General features: G+C 49.0%; 1 non-coding gene across 1 annotated transcript; it reads left to right on the plus strand.

The window, feature by feature from the left end:
- Positions 1-16624: 16624 nt before the first annotated feature.
- LOC116970575 lies at positions 16625-16816 on the plus strand. The gene has a single exon (XR_004411194.1). It is a non-coding gene; the product is annotated as a U2 spliceosomal RNA (small nuclear RNA).
- Positions 16817-18391: the final 1575 nt, after the last annotated feature.

Consider the following 18391-nt stretch of genomic DNA (forward strand, 5'->3'; position numbering starts at 1 on the left):
CTAGATACTTGTAGATGGTTTATGCATGCAACCTATAACGTAGCTACCTCAATACCACTAACCACGCCCAGCCATATCAGTATAACTGTGAGATCCTCCCCTTGTTCCCCCCTGTTGGTTCCAGCACGGCTGAAGACTAGATGCAGTCAGTGCTGGGACGTGTGTACCATGTGCTATAATAAAAGACTCAGTAAAGCCTACAGTGTGTTAGACTTCACTCCTTTACATGGTGTCAGCAAGTAAGCCTAGCTCCTCCTGTTTATTGGTTTTTATTTCTCCCTTGTGTATCAGTGTTTAATTTCATTTTGTCATGGCATCTTCATGCCGAAGGCCATCTCCCCTTGTCTTTGACGCTGACATTGCGGAACGATGGGCTACTTTCGTGATGGACTTCAATCACTTCGTTAATATTGTGCACCGAAATGACCCAGATGCGGTCAAAGCCTCCCTTCTGTTGAACCTTGCCGGTCCAGACGCCATGAAACGGGCTCAAGCTTTCGTCTACACTCCAGCGGTCCTGGATGACAACGACCAGGTCGTCGAGCCGGCGGAATCTGCAAATGACCCGGTATGTCTCTTGCGCAAGTTTGCGGAGATTTGTGACTTACCCTCCAACCGCATATTGGAGCAGGCTAGATTCTTTACTCGTAAGCAGCAGCCTGATGAGCCTGTTGAGTGTTTTATCGCTGACCTGCGCTACCTTGCTCAGCGGTGCCGTTTCGATACCATGCGTGATCAACTCACCAGGGATATCCTGGTCACCGGCATGCTAGATCAGAAGCTACGTGCAGATCTGCTGCAGAAGCCAGACCTCACTCTAACTCAGGCAATGCATGCCTGCCGTATCGCTGAAGTGGTTGTCCCGCCACATGGGCTGAGGGGGTCTGAAAACCGTGCCATAAATCTAACTGGCTTCGCTGTGCCCCGTCGCAGGCAGGACAACTTTCGCCCTCCGCCGCGTCCCGCTCGCACATCTCGGGACCCGAATACCAAGAAGTGCCCCAACTGCAGTTATGTCCACTCCATGCAGTCCCAGTGCCCGGCATTTGGAAAGGCCTGTAACTTCTGTGGGAAAATGAACCATTTTGCAGCTGTATGCCGCTCCCGTGGGAAAGCTCCCCAACCTTCCAGACAATTCTTAAACAACCTTCAGCAGGTTGACAATGACCTCGATTCTCAGTCTTCTGTCGACACTGCCCCCGACTCTGAGCTCAGCGTTTCCATGGGAGACACCAGTATTTACACTCTCCTCCATAGTCGATCTCGCTTCCCCGATCCTTCTGTGCTCGTTACTGTGAACAACAAGTCCTTCTCTGCGAAGCTAGATACGGGGGCAAAAGTGAATGTTATGTCAACATCACTGTTCAACAAGATAAGGAATAATGAGCTGTTGACTGCTGATCGCTCTATACTACGTGCTTATGGGGGAGAAGCGCTAACACCTGTGGGGAGGGCCACCTTCCATTGTGTGCTGCAGAAAGCATCCCGTGACCTGTCGTTCTTCATTCTGGACTGCGACTGTGTGACTCTTTTGAGTAATCAAGCCTGCCAGGACCTTGGTCTAGTGTCTTTCGACCGCACGGTCCACGAAGTGTGGGTGATGCTGTATCCACTCTCCGAGTACCCCGACCTCTTCGATGACAAATTGGGGAAGCTGCCTCTTGTGTACAAGATTGCTACTGACCCCTCTGTCACACCTGTGATCCGTGCCCCACACAGGGTGTCATTCGCTATGAAGGACAAGGTGGAAGCCATGCTGAACAACATGGTTAAAATGGGGGTGTTGGAAGCCGTCAGCGATCCCACCAAATGGGTCTCCACCATGGTCGCCACCATGAAGAAGGGTAAGAACGAAATACGGGTGTGCATCAACCCCAAGGATTTGAATCTGGCAATAAAACGTCCCCACTACTCTATGAGGACTGTAGAAGATGTTGCTGCCCAGGTCGGTCAGGCCACAGTGTCTTTGGTCCTCGATGCCAGGAGCTCGTTCTGGCAAATACCTCTGGACAAACGCTCCTCAGACTTAACAACTTTTAGCACACCCTTCGGAAGATTCAAGTTTTTACGAATGCCGTTCGGCATCAACTCCGCTAGCGAGGTGTTTCAGCGCTCCATGGAGCAACTGTTTGCCGGTCTGCCGTGTGCCATTATTGTGGATGACATTCTTGTTTATGGGAGAGATGCTGCTGAGCATGATCGCAACCTCCGACGGATTCTTGACCGCGCTCGCCAGATCAACCTAAAGCTTAACCCGTCCAAATGCAGGTTTCGTGTAGCTGAGGTGCCATATGTTGGCCACATTTTCACGTCCCGCGGGCTGAAACTTGATCCGCAGAAGACAAACGCCATCTCCGAGCTGCCTGCCCCGACTGATGTTACCAGCCTGCAGCGTTTCCTGGGCATGGTCAATTATATGGGCAAGTTTATCCCCGACCTCAGCGAGTTGAGCGCGCCTCTGAGGCAACTGATGAAGAAGGACATCGCCTGGTCCTGGTTTCCCCAACACCAGCAGGCTTTCGATCTCCTCAAAACAAAGCTGATCAGCACACCGACTCTTCGGTTCTTCAATCTGCAGCGTCCAATTGTGGTGACGTGCGACGCTTCCCGTTTTGGACTCGGTGCTGCCTGCCTGCAGCTCTATGATGACGGCTCGCTGCAGCCCATTTCCTATGCCTCGCGGACTATGACGGACACCGAGCAGCGCTATGCTCAAATAGAGAAGGAGCTTCTGGCGGTTGTGTTCGCCTGCTCCAAATTCAAGGACTTCCTTTTCGGTGCCAGGTTCACTGTCGAGACGGATCATCAACCCTTTGTGACTATCCTCAACAAGCCAATCCACATCGCCCCGGCCAGACAGCAGCGGATGATGCTACAGCTCCAGCGGTTCGACTTCAAGATCGTGTACAAGAAGGGCACTGAGATGCACGTGGCTGACACGCTGTCCAGAGCCCCCCGTTCCTCCTGTGACAGACATCCCTATGAACAGGAGGAATTGCAGGTTCTCAATGTCAATTTCGTTCCCTCCAAACAGCTGCAGTGCCTGGTTGAGCACACTGCCAACGACCCCGATCTGCAACAGCTCGCAGCTGTCATCAGGCGCGGGTGGCCAGACAAGCGCACCTCGTTGCCTGCGGGTGTGCATCCCTTTTTTCTGGTTCGCGATGAACTGGTGCTCCGGGACGGGATCATCATCAAGGTTCACAAGATGGTCGTCCCTGCCTCCCTGTACGACTCGTACTACACCGCTGCCCACATGGGGCATCCAGGAGCCGATGCCACAGGCTCACATGCCCAAGAACAATACTATTGGCCCGGCATGGCAAAGTACATTAAGGCCCGTGTAGCCTCCTGTCCTGATTGCAACTCTCTTGCCCCTCACCAGCAGCGCCAGCCGCTTCTGCAACAGCCGGCCCCTGACATGCCCTGGTCATCGCTGGCTGCAGACATATTTGATTGGCGTGGTAAGCAATACCTCGTGTTGGTTGATTCCTACTCGAACTGGTTCGAAGTGGACCTTCTCCCTGCCATCACCTCTGAGATGGTCATCAGTAAGCTGCGCCGACACTTCGCCACCTTTGGGTCCCCGGTCCGTTTACAGACCGACAACGGCCGTCAGTTCACCAGCGCAGAGTTCAAAGCTTTTGCTGCGAAGTGGAACTTCACTCATTTCACCAGCAGCCCAGAATACCCGCAGAGCAATGGCCTGGCCGAACGTGCTGTCCGCAGCGCCAAGACCTTGCTCGAGCAGTCTCGTCTCTCCAACAGTGATTTCTACCAGGGTTTGTTAAACCTCCGTAACATTTCCAGGGACAATACCATGCGATCCCCTGCTCAACGTCTGATGTCACGCGTTCTTCGCCCACCGATGCCGATCGCACAACAATCCTTGGTGCCAAAGGTCCTCCAGCCTGCTGCTGTCCAGCAACGGATTGCTCAACAGCATGAAGTTCAGCGCCGCTCCCACGACAAGTCCTGCCGCCCTCTCTCACCACTACTGCCTGGCCAGGTCGTTCGCTTGCAGACTTCCACCGGTTTCACCCGACTCGCAACCGTGGTCGGGGTGGACAATTCGCCACGGTCCTACTTGGTGGACTTTGAGGGGACTATCTATCGCCGCAGCCGCCAGCACCTGTTGGCTGTCAACGAGCCTAAGCCTCCCCCTGCGGCCACGCATGCTGCTCGGTTGCGATTCGAGCCTCCAACCACTGACTACCCCTCGACTCGCTGCGTGACCCCATCTGCCCGCTCGCCGCGGTCCCCTCACCCTGCTCCTCCGGGTTTCTCAACCCCTGTCCGCTCCTCCCCTTCCCGCTCTCCTCTCTCACCGCCTGCTCCGATCTCTCCTGCACAGTCCCCTTCCCCTGGATCTCCTGTGCCGCTCGGCTCCCCTTCCGCATTCCGGGCTGCGTCCCCGCCTGCGTTCTCCTTCCCAGCTGTTCCTGCTCCTCCTCCTCTTCTTTCGGGTGGGGAGGGTGAGGGTGCCATGCGCACCCGCTCGGGTCGGGTTGTCAGACCTCCTGACCGTTACGGTGATTTCGTTTAGATTTGCAGGTTTTGTATAATCTCCCTGCCACTATTATATCTTTGATTTATTAATTTTCTAAGGGGAAGGATGTAGATGGTTTATGCATGCAACCTATAACGTAGCTACCTCAATACCACTAACCACGCCTACCCATATCAGTATAACTGTGATATCCTCCCCTTGTTCCCCCCTGTTGGTTCCAGCACGCCTGAAGACTAGATGCAGTCAGTGCTGGGACGTGTGTACCATGTGCTATAATAAAAGACTCAGTAAAGGTTACAGTGTGTTAGACTTCACTCCTTTACAGGGCTCTTAAGAATAGCGGAGTCAGGGGATATGGGGAGAAGGCAGGAACGGGGTACTGATTGGGGATGATCAGCCATGATCACATTGAATGGCGGTGCTGGCTCGAAGGGCCGAATGGCCTACTCCTGCACCTATTGTCTATTGTCTATGTCTTTGGAGTGTGGGAAGAACCGGAACACGGTGCATTTTCCTCCAGTAGTATGGTGACCACTATCTTACACTTTCCCTCCAGAAATGACCATTGCTTTGCCACCCGACTCCATTGATTATGAAGTTGGCAGATGCCTCCTCTGTTGCATTGCTGCCAAGACAACCAACCAAACTAGGACGGCACAGTGGCGTAGCTGGTAGAACTGCTGCCTCAACGCACCTGAGACCCGGGTTCAATCCTGACCACAGCTGCTGTCCATGTGGAGTTTGCCCATTCTCCTTGTGACTGCATGCGTTTATTCCGGGTGCTCTGATTTTTTCCCACATCCCAAAGACATGCTGGTTAATTAACCCTCTGCCCATAGGTCTGCAAAAGGCCCATAGTGTGTAGGTAGCGGATGCGTAAATGGGATAAAATAGAATGAGTGTGAATGAGTATTGAAAGGTGGCGTGAACTCAGTGGGCCAAATGGCCTGTTTCCATGCTGTACCTCTAAAGTAAATGAGAATGTTTTTTGTTCTGGCCTCTATTGGGATTGTACACATGTTCTAGTTAGCCTGTCTTACTTTCTATTTTTCTCATTTATTATTTCCCTCAACATATTTTAATGAAATTTTCCCTCAATAGGTTCAGGTCATTCACTTGGGTGGAAAAAACTAGGTGGAATATTTTTTAAATATTGAGAAATTGTCCAAGGGGACTTAACTATTTTTGTACAAGAATCAGAAGTTATAGCAAGCAATTAGGAAGGTAAAGGTTATGTTGGCCTCTATTACAGAGGATTTAAGTACAAGAGTTGTAACATCTGGTTGCAGTTATGCAGAGGCCTGGTGAAACTGTACCTGCTCTCCCTCTCTCTCTTGAGATGAATATGCATCGGGTAAATGCACAGTCTCTTACCCAGAGTAGAGGAATCGAGAAAGAGAGGACATAGGTTTAAGGTGAGGGGGAAAGGTTTAATAGGAACCTGAGGGGCAACATTTTTTACAGAAAGGGTGGTCGATATATGGAATGAGCTGCTGGAGGAGATAGTTGATGCAGGTACTATCACAACATTTAAGAAACATTTGGATAGGTGCATGGATAGGATAGGTTTAGAGAGATGCATAGGAAGGAACTGCAGATGCTGGTTTAAACCGAACATAGACACAAACATCTGTAGTAACTCAGCATCTCTGGAGAGAAGGAATGGATGATGTTTTGGGTCGAGACCCTTCTTCTCCCATGCCTCTCCAGGGGTGCTGCCTGTCCCGCTGAGTAACCAGCATTTTGTGTCTTTTTTTCAGGTTTAGAGGGATATGGGCCAAACGCAGGCAGATGGGACTAGTGTAGATGGGCATTGGTTGACGGGTAGTTGGTTGAACAGGCAAGTTCGGCCGAAAGGCCTGTCTCGATGCTGAATGACTCTTGGCTCTATGTTTCTACATCTGGAAGACTGCCCTTACATTCTTCCAGATAGACTTCTATCAGGTATCTCCTCAACCTCTAGTTTCCAAATATACGCGTCTCAAACACACATACTTTGCATATCACTGAACCTCAATTGGTACACGTGACAATAAAAGACCTTTGAAACCTTTGAAACATTTGAAACATACTCACATACACATGTAGTCACGCAGGCACACACACAAATGTGCACATACATACACACACATACATACACGCACACATATACAGAAACACATTCACATATGTTCATGCGTACACACACTCTGGTCCAAGACTCTCCCACTAGTGGAAACATCCTCTCCACATCCACTCATTCCAAGCCTTTCACTATTCGGTTAATTTCAATGAGCTTCATCCTTCTAAACTCCAGCAAGTACAGATTCAGTGTCTGCCGTCAAAAGCTCATCATATGTTAAGATGTAAACTGTAACAGGTCATTTGAAGCAGGCATAGTTTTTTCCCTGTAGTTTATTCTTGCTAGTAAGGGAGTGCAGCGTAGGTTCACCTGGGGAGACTTACATAAGATGAAAGAATGGGGCGACTGGCCTTGTATTCGCTGGAATTTAGATGGATGAGAGGGCATCTTATAGAAACATATAACATTCTTAAAGGATTGGACAGGCTAGATGCTGGAAAAAATTTCCCGATGCTGGTGGAGTCCAGAACCGGGGGTCACAGTTTAAGAATAAGGGTTAGGCCATTTAGGATTGAGATGTGGAAAAAACCTTTTCACCCAGAGAGTTGTGAATCTGCGGAATTCTCCGCCAGAAGGCAGTGGAGGCCATTGTGGTCGCCGTGAATTTTTCAACATGTTGAAAAATTAGCGCCGGCTAGAATGAAGCCTGTAATGTTTGAGACCACGTAAGGCCCTGTTGTGACTAGCACAAGCAGAAGGAAAGCACGTCCGACATCTTGTAAGTATGATTTATTCCGCCCCACCCACGGACACTTCTCCAAGGTCACCTGCTCTCGATCACGAGGCACAGCCCTTTATATTAAAGGGGCACTGGCATTTACATATACATCACATCTCCCCCTTTACTTTAATTACAATTCTCCCCCTTCCCTTAAATTACCTTACACCCCCCCCCTTCAACGTTGGTCAAAGTTAATAACTTGAACGTTAATGAATTTAAAGTGGATAAAGTACCACAAATAACACAGTGCTCGTCATACTACAAAACTATAAAAAAATTGCCCAACAATTTTACATAACAAGTCGAGTTGGGGGTTTTGACAATCGCCCACTTCTCGTGCAAGTCGTCTTTCCAACTCGTTCTGTGTCGTATTTCTGTTGTGTGCGAGTGTGGCTTGGCTCGCTTTGAGCCGATTCCCCCACCACAGACCCTTGTGATGCGGCCTGTGATAGTTCGCTTGAGTTTTGGAGACTAGCTCCTTCTGGGTGAGGGGTTCCTCCTTGTGGGAGAGTGTTCGCACTTGTCTGCTGCGTGTTGCCAGGGCATGGCTCAGCTGCTACGTGCGCGGGTCGTATGTCCTTCCGGTTCCTGCGGAACTCTGTACCGCCCCGTGTAGAGATGACGTAGCTCCGAGGGGACAGGTTTTCTCTTGCAATACGGCCGAGTTGCCACTCAGTTGGTTTGGCATGAAACCACACCTGCTGTTGTTGTTCCAGGCGCGGCAGCGGCTCGACGCTTGCCTTCACATTGAAGTATGCTGCCTGTTTTTCTTGTCGGATGGCCAGTTGCGGTCCCATGGGAAGGACATGATGAGGCAGTAAGAGTGATAGAGGCGATGGCAATTTGCTTCTTAACAGTCTACTGTTCAGTAACTGTGAGGGGGCATAGCCACCTGTCCCATCAAGTGGGGTGTTGCGGTATTCGAGGATGGCGTACATCGGGTCATGGCCGCTGCGTTTGGCTTTCCTCATGATACCTTTTATAGTTTGCACACAGCGCTCTATCTGCCCGTTGCTCTGTGGATATATGGGACTTGAGGTGACATGGGCAAATTCCCAGTCATCCTGGAACCTACGAAACTCAGCACAGACAAATTGTCTCGCGTTGTCAGTCATCACCAAGTCAGGAATATCATTCCGGGCAAAATGCCCGTCATCTCACGTATCACCGAATGTGACGTCATGTCTGTCAGTTGCGCTATTTCTGGGTACTTGGAGTAATAGTCCACTACAAGCAAATGGTCAACTCCATCCAGATGGAAGATGTCTGCGCCGACCTTAGACCAAGGTCTGCTGGGGATGAAGTGTGGTTGGAGCGGCTCGCTTGCTTGTGCTCTCCTTGTCGCCTGGCATTTCGAGCAATTTCCCACTGTGTCCTCAATGTCCATTCATTCCTGGCCACGCAAATAAATTGCGGGCTCGTTGTTTCAGTTTCACTACTCCCAGATGTGATTCATGTAGCACGTTCAGCATCTGCCTCCGCATGCTTTGGGGGACTACAATTCGGTTTTCCCTCAAGACTAATCCATCAACTTCAACCAGCTCGTCATGGTATGTATGAAACGGAGTCAAGTCCGAGGGCAGATCACGCCTGTTACTAGGCCAACCCTTCCTTATATACTCGCACAACAGTGTTAGGGTTCGATCTTTCTTTGTTTCAGCCGTGAACTGCGCAAGGAGCTCGTCTGACATGTGTAGGGTGGCTTCTACAGCATGTATCACGTTCGGCAGTGCGGTGTACTCTTCCGCAGGTGTGTTTGCACCGGGCAGCCGGCTCAGGGCATCGGGGACAAACATTTCCCGTCCCGGCTTCCACCGTATTTCCAGGCCGTACCGTAGCAGGTGCATTCACATGCGCTGGAGTCTGGGGCTTAATTTGTGTAGTGGCTTGGCGAGCAAGCCTACTAATGACTTGTGGTCAGTAAGAATTACTGTGCACTGACCAACAATGAAGTCATGAAACTTTCTGCATGCACACAGTATGGAGCACAGCTCCTTCTCTATAGTTGCATAGTTGCGCTCGGCCGCGTTCACACGTCGTGATGCGTAGGCAACAGGTCTCTCGTCTTGCATCAGGACCCCTCCAAATCCGCTGTTGGAAGCATCTGAGGCAATTGACACGGGCGCGTTCACATCGTACAGTTTGAGTATGGGTGGTGAAGTGAGAAGACATTTCAGCTTGTCTACTGCATGTCTGTGCCACGCTATTCCCTTTTCTGTTAGCTGTCTAAGTGGGGCGGTGATCTCTGAGAGGTTCGGAATAAACTTAGCCATGTATGTCACCATCCCCAAGAACGTTTGCACTTCAGCCTTGTTTGTCGGGTATGGCATTTGTAGCATGCTGCTGACACGAGATGGGCTTGTTGACACGCCTGCGTGCGAGATGACGTGTCCCACATATTCAATCTCATTTGAGCGCATTACCGACTTTCGGGGATTGAGCTTTAGGCCGGATTCTTTCACCCGTTTGAGTAGGGCTTTCACCCTTGCGTCATGGTGTGCTGCGTTCACACCCCAAACGAGAATGTCGTCGACAACTATCTCCACCCCTTGTAAATCGCCAAACTCTTCCTGCATCGCCCGCTGCCAAATCTCACTTGCGGATGAGATTCCAAATGGAAGCACGAGGTATCGGTATCTCCCAAAGGGAGTATTAAATGTGGTCAGACGCGAGCTGTCATCGCTCAGTGGGAACTGCCAGGACCCACTTGTAGGGTCAAATTTTGAGAACCATTCTGCCTTCGGCATGCGGGCTGCAATGTTCTCGAACATCGGCATTGGGAAATGCTCCCTACGAATGGCCGCATTGAGGTCACTTGGGTCAAGGCATATGCGAACTTCACCATTAGGTTTGCTGGCCACAGTCATTGAATTCACCCAATCTGTTGGTTCACTCACGGGCTTTATGACTCCCAAGCTTTCCATGCGCTCTAATTCGGCTTTGACCTTATCCCTGATCTTATAGGGGATAGTGCGTGGCGGGTTTTGCTTAAGTTGCACGTTCTCTTGCAGCGCTATGTTGTACTCGTGTCTTTTTAGCCTTCCCAGCCCTTGGAAAATCTCACGGTTTTCCTCAATGATCCTTGCAGTGTATGATGGGCTCGCACTCACGCTATCAACCGCCTCCTTTCGCACAAGAAGCCCTAACTTTTCACACGTTAGTTTCCCAAATATGGGTTTCACATCCCCCCTCACTATTTGAAAGACAACCCTGTGTTCTTTCTTACCTACTTTGACGTTCCCTTTTGTCTGCCCCACGGGCTTCATTGTATGTCCAGAATAGGACTTCAGTGTCACGTTCGTCTTCAGTAAGTCAAGACCAGTCTTTCTGAACAAGTGCTCTGGCAGGATGTCCACTTGAGCTCCAGAGTCAAGTTTGAACTCAATGTTCACATTGTTGATGCTGCACATCTGTCCCCATTCACACGTCGACCCAATCACAGCATCAGTCACGGCGTCAATGTAGAAGACATCAACCTCGTCGTCCACTGGCTCAGGCAGCGGTGAGGCGTTCATCTGGAACTCGACGTCACGGCTCCAGTCCCCAGCCTTTTGTCTGATTCGCCGGTCATATTGTCGGGGACGTGGGCGGCTGTTGGGCGCTCTATTTACCGGGCAGTCGGGGAATCTGGAAAGATGTCCAATCTCTCCGCAGGTATAACATCTCATGTACTGAGCAGGGCAGTAGTTGTCTTTATGCCTGCGGGTGCATGACCGGCAGACGGTATCCTTACCAGAATCACGGATTTCTGTCTGTGGTTGTCTGGGTCGCGAATCCCTGCCTCGGCCCCAAGGCCGACTGGCGCTGTCCCGTTTCACATAATCAACTGTCTCTTCGGTGTCGATGGTGGTTGGGGCAATCTGCTTCATCTGTTCGGCTGCTGCTTCAGCTGTCACTGTCACTGCACATGTCACTGCATTTTTCCAGTGTTAAATCATTGCATTGTAGTAGTTTTTCCCGGAGTGGCTGGCTGGTGATGCCGCAGACAATTCTGTCTCGTAGCAATGAGTCATGGATAATGCCAAACTCACAATCTTTGGCTAAAGACTTCACTGCAGTCAGGTAGCTGGAGAAGGTCTCCCCTCGCCGCTGACTACGTGTATTAAAGACATATCTTGAGACAGTTAAGTTCTTTTTTGGTTCACAGTATGTCTGAAACTTATCCTTCAGGGGTTGTATTTTGTCAGTTTCCTCCTGGGTAAACTCAAAGGTCTCATAAATCTCCTGAGCTGCCGGCCCGGCTACGTGGAGGAATGTTGCACAGCGAATATTATCTGGTTTATTTGTTAGTTCTGTTGCCGCCTCATACAGCTGGAATGCCCTTATCCAGTCCTTATAATTCTTGGCCACGTTTCCTTGCATGGAGAGTGGCCCCGGTGGCTTGAGTCCTGCCATTCTTTTCTTTAGTTTTTTTTTGACACCATGTAACGTTTGAGACCACGTAAGGCCCTGTTGTGACTAGCACAAAGCAGAAGGAAAACACGTCCGACATCTTGTAAGTATGATTTATTCCGCCCCACCCACGGACACTTCTCCAATGTCACCTGCTCTCGATCACGAGGCACAGCCCTTTATATTAAAGGGGCACTGGCATTTACATATGAGTAGCCATGGAGAGTAGCGAGAATTCTCGAGCCATAGGTGGGTCGCCAGGAGGTACTGATGGGTTGCCAGGAGGTCAAAGGTTTCTCGGAAGTACTCGTAGGTTGTTGCCGGTGCTGACCGGTGAATTTCATTGGCTCATGGGAAAAAAAAATGTAAGCAGTAGTTTTCAGAACCAAGGATAACAGACTGGTAATGTTAAATGTCGACCATGTGTCTCTGGCTTCTTAAAAGTTGTCTCCACTCCTTCTCCCCCATTCTTCCCCCTCCCCCCCCCCCCTCCCCCCCGATAGAAGTCTATAAAATTATGAGAGGCACAGATAAGTTCCTGCACCTATTTTTCTCTGTTTCTATGTTCCTCACAGTGAATTTCTTGATCTCCACTTATTAGCTCCTGATTGTATGGTTGAGGCTGACAATTCATCATGTGAAGAACAGTGGGCGTAAAGCTATGATCTGCTATTCCATGGAGACCAGCTCCTCTGTGCAGCTGCTATTGAGCTCATCTTTAACAGGACGCGTTTAAAGAGAAGAAGCATCAAGAGTAAAATTAAAACATTATAAACCATGAGGTTCTTCTTTGATTTTACAGCTGTTTCTTTTTTTTTGTGAATTTCCTACTGAGGATTGCCTTTTAAACAAAATGCAAGGTGGGAAATGCTTGCAAAGAAATTATTTCCATCTGTAGAACATTTCTCAACAAGAAGGCTTATGAACTGGCTAATGTAGAATCAAGGATCTGCAGATGCTGGTTTACATGAAAAAAGACACAAAGCGCTGAAGTAACTTAATGGGTCAGGCAGCATCTCTGGAGAACGTGGATAGGTGACGTTTTGGGTTGCGACCCTTGAACAAAGGTCCTGACCTGAAACATTACCTATCCATGTTCTTCAGAGATGCTGCCTGACATGCTAAGCTACTCCAGCACTTTGCATCTTTTTAAAAGAGCTGGCTAAACAGATCTCCAGCTCTTTTGTAATGATTTGAGGTAAAGAGTTTCCTTTGGTGTGCCTCCCAATGAAAAATACCATTAGCTTTAGGTAATCACTGTCATGGAATCCATAAAGATCCATTTACACTGAAATTTCCTGGCCATTCGCTCAGCACAGTGCCATACCAAGAGCATGCGAATACCTGGCATATTTGGATGACACTGGGCAGGGAGTACTGAAGAACTTTGGCTGTTCAGCTCATTTTTCAGATATATTTTATTATGATGTAGTATGAGGCTATTCGATCCTTCGGGTCTGTGCTATATTCACAACAACCGTATCAATTCTGTGCTCCCAGTTATTTCCGTGTTCCTGCTCCTTTACGTACTTGTTAGTTCCCCTCTGATTTTTTCTTCCCATCCACGCCAGGGGAAATTTAGATTGGCCAATTTCCTGTCAGTCTTTGGGATGTAGGAGAAAATTGGAGCAGGCAGAGGACACTCATTAAGTCAGTAGGGGAACATGCAAACTCCGCACAGTCAGTACCCAAAATCAGGATCGAACCTGCGCTGCTGAGATATTGAACCGCAATGCTACCTGCTGCACCACTGCGCCACCCAGTGGGAGGGATCCTGCCGTATACAAATTTGTTGATGTGTCTCCGAGATCCACTCTTCAGAAATAAGGGACATTAAAACACTGAGACTTTTCCTTCCCAGTCCCTGCTGCTCCCTCAGTGGGGAAGCAGCCACCGTGGTGCTATCTAGCTTTCTCATCAATGCAACTGTACTATTCACCTCAAGCACTCCATGTGGTAGCAGTTTATATCTTTAAATCACTTGGTTAACTGAGAAACAAATGCACTGGGAAATCTATTGGTGATGATAACCTTGTGAATTACAAAAGCAAGTTACTGTAAATTCAAGGGCACAGGTGAATGAATACTTGAAAGACATTGCAAACCAAACCAGAAATAGTCCAAAGTACACAAAATTGCTGGAGAAACTCAGCGGGTGCAGCAGCATCTATGGAGCGAAGGAAATAGGCGACGTTTCGGGCCGAAACCCTTCACGTTTCTCCAGCAATTTTGTGTACCTTCGATCCCGCTGAGTTTCTCCAGCAATTTTGTGTACCTTCGATCTTCCAGCATCTGCAGTTCCCTTTTGAACACAGAAATAGTCCACGTCTGTTGAATTGCTCTGGCCTTGTGGACTCACTTAGGTTTTCATTTGTCATTAGTTTATTTCATACTAGGCTTTTCGGGACAATTTGGGATCATGAAACATAGAACGGTACAGCACAGTAACAGGCCCTACAGCCTGCAATGTACATGCCAAACATAATGGCAAGTTAACCTAATCTCCTCTGCCTGCACGTGATCCATATCCATCAATTCCCTGCATATCTAAAAGCCTCTTTTTTTTAATGCCACAGCCTTGTTTCTTCCACAATCACCTTTGGCAGCGCACTCCATGCATCTATGTGTAAAATAAATTTCCCCGCACATCTCACTTCAGCTTTGCCCCTCTCACCTTAAAGCTATGCCCTCCAGCATGTCCACCTTGGGAAAAGGGTCAAACTGACTACCACTGACTCATAATTTTACTTCGGAGTCACTTGAGTGACTACGTGAAGAACCCGCTCAGTGCGCAGGCGCAGCATTACGCCAGCAGTGCAACAGCGGCAGCGGGAGTTATGCGCTCTCGCAACAGATGAAACGGACCGTCAGGTGAGTATCCTGAGGTCGGGTTTCTTTTACAGGGGAGCCCCTTTTTCTGCTTGTGTTTTACAGGCAGAGAAAAAGGCTCTGGAACAAAACTGTCCCCCGTTCGAGGAGGAACGTTTCCCGTCGGGGGGAAGGGGGGCAGCAACAGGCGGTAGGAGCGACCCGGTGTTCCTCTATTCCCCGACAACGTGCCGAGCCCAGCCCGCTAGCGGGTTGGATGTATAGCCGCCCGAAGAGGCATCCGGCAGGTGTTCCCGATTTGGGACGGGACGTCTCTCCACCCGCACGGGGGGAGAGAGAGCCGCCTGAGCCGCTGGAGCGGCTCTCGGAGCAGGTGCCTGCGAGACGCGCTGCTTGAGGGGCGCTCTCGCTACTACAAGGCACAAAAGCTCCAGAAGAAGGCGGTAGGAACATTTAACCGGGCGTTCCGCTATCCCCACACCGCGCCGAAGCCAGTCCCGCTAGTGCCTGAGCTGCGGGCTGGATGTCTAGCCATCCGAAGAGGCATCCGGCCGGTGGCTTCCGACTTGTCGGAGGGGACGTCTCTCCACCCGCAGGGAGAGAGACAGTCGCCTGAGCCGCTGGAGCGGCTCCTGGAGCAGGAGCTCCTGCGAGACACGCTACGTGAGGGGCAGTCTCGCTGGAGGGTTCAGGCATACCCTCCACAGTGCCTAGGCACTGCCCATCGCTTCCTCCTTAGTGTGGTTAGCTTTGGGGTGACCAGTGGCTGGGCTGGTCATGAAGAGGGGTCACTGGCTGAACAATATCGGGAGTATGCTTGAGGTACAGGATCAGGAAGAGCTGCTTGGTGTGGCCGCTATGTGGCTCCACCACTAGCGAGATGGCTTTTCAGTCTCAACTGATGGCCAGCTTACTACCTGTTTTTTCAAAAAAACCTCTCCAAGACAGGTAGCCATGAGGCGTTGGTTTTATCACGCCTCCCCTAAATTGCATTTACTCAAAGTGCCCGCCATTATTGGGGGATACATTGAGCAGCGCGTTTAACCTAAATATTTTAAAAATGCATTTGGTACCCTGACGTCGGCTATCATGTCCACCTGCTCATTCCAGAAGGGCAGGGTAGTATGGCAAAACACCTGACCCTACTGTTCAACGGTATACCTCATAACTTCTGAAATGAACTCACAAACCTGCCCTCAATCTATGAAATTAACAGGACTATGAGAACGCCGACCTCATAAGCACAGATCCTGCTACCTGGCACTTACCAAACCAGTCCTAAAAAACTGGACGAAGTGTTCAAACTATTCGGCACAAGAGGGCAGAGTCTGGAATGAGCACCACACTAAACCAGACAGCAGTACCTCTACGTGTCCACCAGGGGCGTCTACCTCATGGTACTGGTGAAAGCTCGGGGCCTGCATGCCAAACCTGTAGCATTTTAGGCCACGGCCCAGAGCAGGCCCCAGGGGAAAATGTGCCACCCCCCAACAAACATCGTCCCTACAAGAACAAGGAACCAGAAACCGAAGAAAACAACAATGAAGACAGATAAGTATGGTTCCTACCATCACATAAAGGTTAAGGGTTGTACTAACAAGGGGTGGATGAATCACGCCTGGTTAGGAAGCTATCACTCTTGGTAGTTATATACCAAAAAATAAATACAAGTGGAATAGAATTAATATCTTGCCACCAATTCAGCAAGCACCCCAAGTGGTCTACCCTCCCACGATGGTGAATGTCGCACCATCGCTGATAAACCACTTGAGTATTTCACCAGGTATACCCATTCATGGGATTTGTAACTACTACCATGGATCCAAGGATACTTTATGGTAGACATCGACCTTGAAGATGCATACTATTCAGTACCTTCTCATATAAGTTTCGGATATACCGCAATTACCTGGATGGAGTAACCATGATGAGCGTTGCGGCATTTAAGTCAAAGTTATCCAGAATCAACTAGCCCTGACACTTAGAAACATTCCGTCATGGCATGTCTATATATTAACGACAAACTATCCTTGGATACAGCTTTAGCTGCATCGCTTCTCGGCCTTTTGGCTAAGATCAAGTGTAGTATCTGTTCTTATCAGTTTAATAATCTGATACGTCCCTTATCTAGGGACCATATATTAAATTGAATTTTGGAACAGGGAGATGGAATAGGGGCTTGCTCCGTCCACTCCACGCATCGACCCAGTATTGCAGTGCCTCTGGGAACGGTGCACAAAATATATATCCAGATATTTACGTTGACCATCCACAAAGTTGTTATCTGGTATTCATTAAGACTATCAGTCATGGTGCATTAACCACCAATCAACTACGTGGCAAAGTAATTGGGATATAGCAGCATTACCAGCTACTGAACTTTGTACCTTTCCTATGAGCTGAGATACTAGTGTTCAAAACTATCTCCATACCTGTAATATGGGGGCAAATGGATTAATCTGTAGTGTTATCATGGAATTTATCGGCAGGAAGGATTATGGTTGTACACTTCCACCTGTTTTGAGTAACATCTTATGTGTCCTGATGTGTTACTGAGCTTGTAATACTTAATGCCAATATGAATTGACTTAAACATGTTATATATTAACTTACTTAATTCTAGTGAAGCATTTGCTCAGTAATCCACCAAATTTGCATGTTCGTTTATAAGATAACAACATCAGTGGTGGCATATACCAAACCACTTGGGCGGAGAACATCGATATTAGGGGACAATTTATTAACAATTGGAAACCGTATGTCGTCAAACATGTTTGACCATCAGTAACTCACCTATCAGGTGAGCTAAATACTGTAAACATACATTTAAACCAAAAATATTTGCTGAAATCACTAAGCAATATGGACACCAGATATCGATTCCTTATATCCAATTAAATCACCACGTACTAACTTACGTCACATGAAACCAATCTCAAGGCAGCGGCAATGGAGACATTCCCGCGTATTGAGGGGTGGGGGGAACCTAATCTCTATGTTTTCCTTTCCTTCTACCTCTTCAATAGGTACTACGGCTTCATCAGTCGGGTACTACGCAAATTACAGTGGACCAAGTCCACAAGCATGGTTCCCAGTGATCCTCGACATGGTCATTAAAAGAATTGCAGAATTGGGAAGACCATTGCTGTGCTTGAATCAGGAGCACTATCAACCTGATGACAGCATTCCGTCGCATATCCTAGGGAACATACCTGAGGAGCATCAAGAAATGGTACACTGTTTCCAAAACAGGAATTACACATTCAACTATAACAAAAAACTGTACTGGAGCTCCTGGCAGGTCTTCACCACAATGAAGGACATGTTCTGTTAGCCTACTCAACTTGGGTACCGCTCACTGGTGATCAGATACAGGAGAGGTATATCAATCCATTCCCCAGAAATAGGTACACCCAAATTGGGATGTCAGTGAAATCCTGACATACCTTAGGGGATGATCACCAGCCAGGTCACTCACCCTGGAACAGCCTACCCTGAAGATGGACATGCTGGTGGCCTTACATCAACACAAAGAGCCAGCTCTCCCATCTACTGCGATGGGACAACATGGTTATAACACCAGATAGTGTCACATGCCCATTCAAGGGTTGGCCAAACAGAACAGACCAGGAACATCAGGTCCAGTCATGAAATTCCGGGCATACCCACCTGAACCACGTTTTATGTGTCATGACCCACTTAGAGATCGACACAATAAGGAATACCGAGGGAGAGGAAAAAGCCTTATGGGTCAGCCACAGGAAACCTCATGGTCGGGTGACGAGCTAAACTATCTCTAGTGGCTCAAGCAGGTACT

The sequence above is a fragment of the Amblyraja radiata genome, chromosome 2 (assembly GCF_010909765.2).
Source record: "Amblyraja radiata isolate CabotCenter1 chromosome 2, sAmbRad1.1.pri, whole genome shotgun sequence".
Classification (NCBI taxonomy): Eukaryota; Metazoa; Chordata; class Chondrichthyes; order Rajiformes; family Rajidae; genus Amblyraja; species Amblyraja radiata.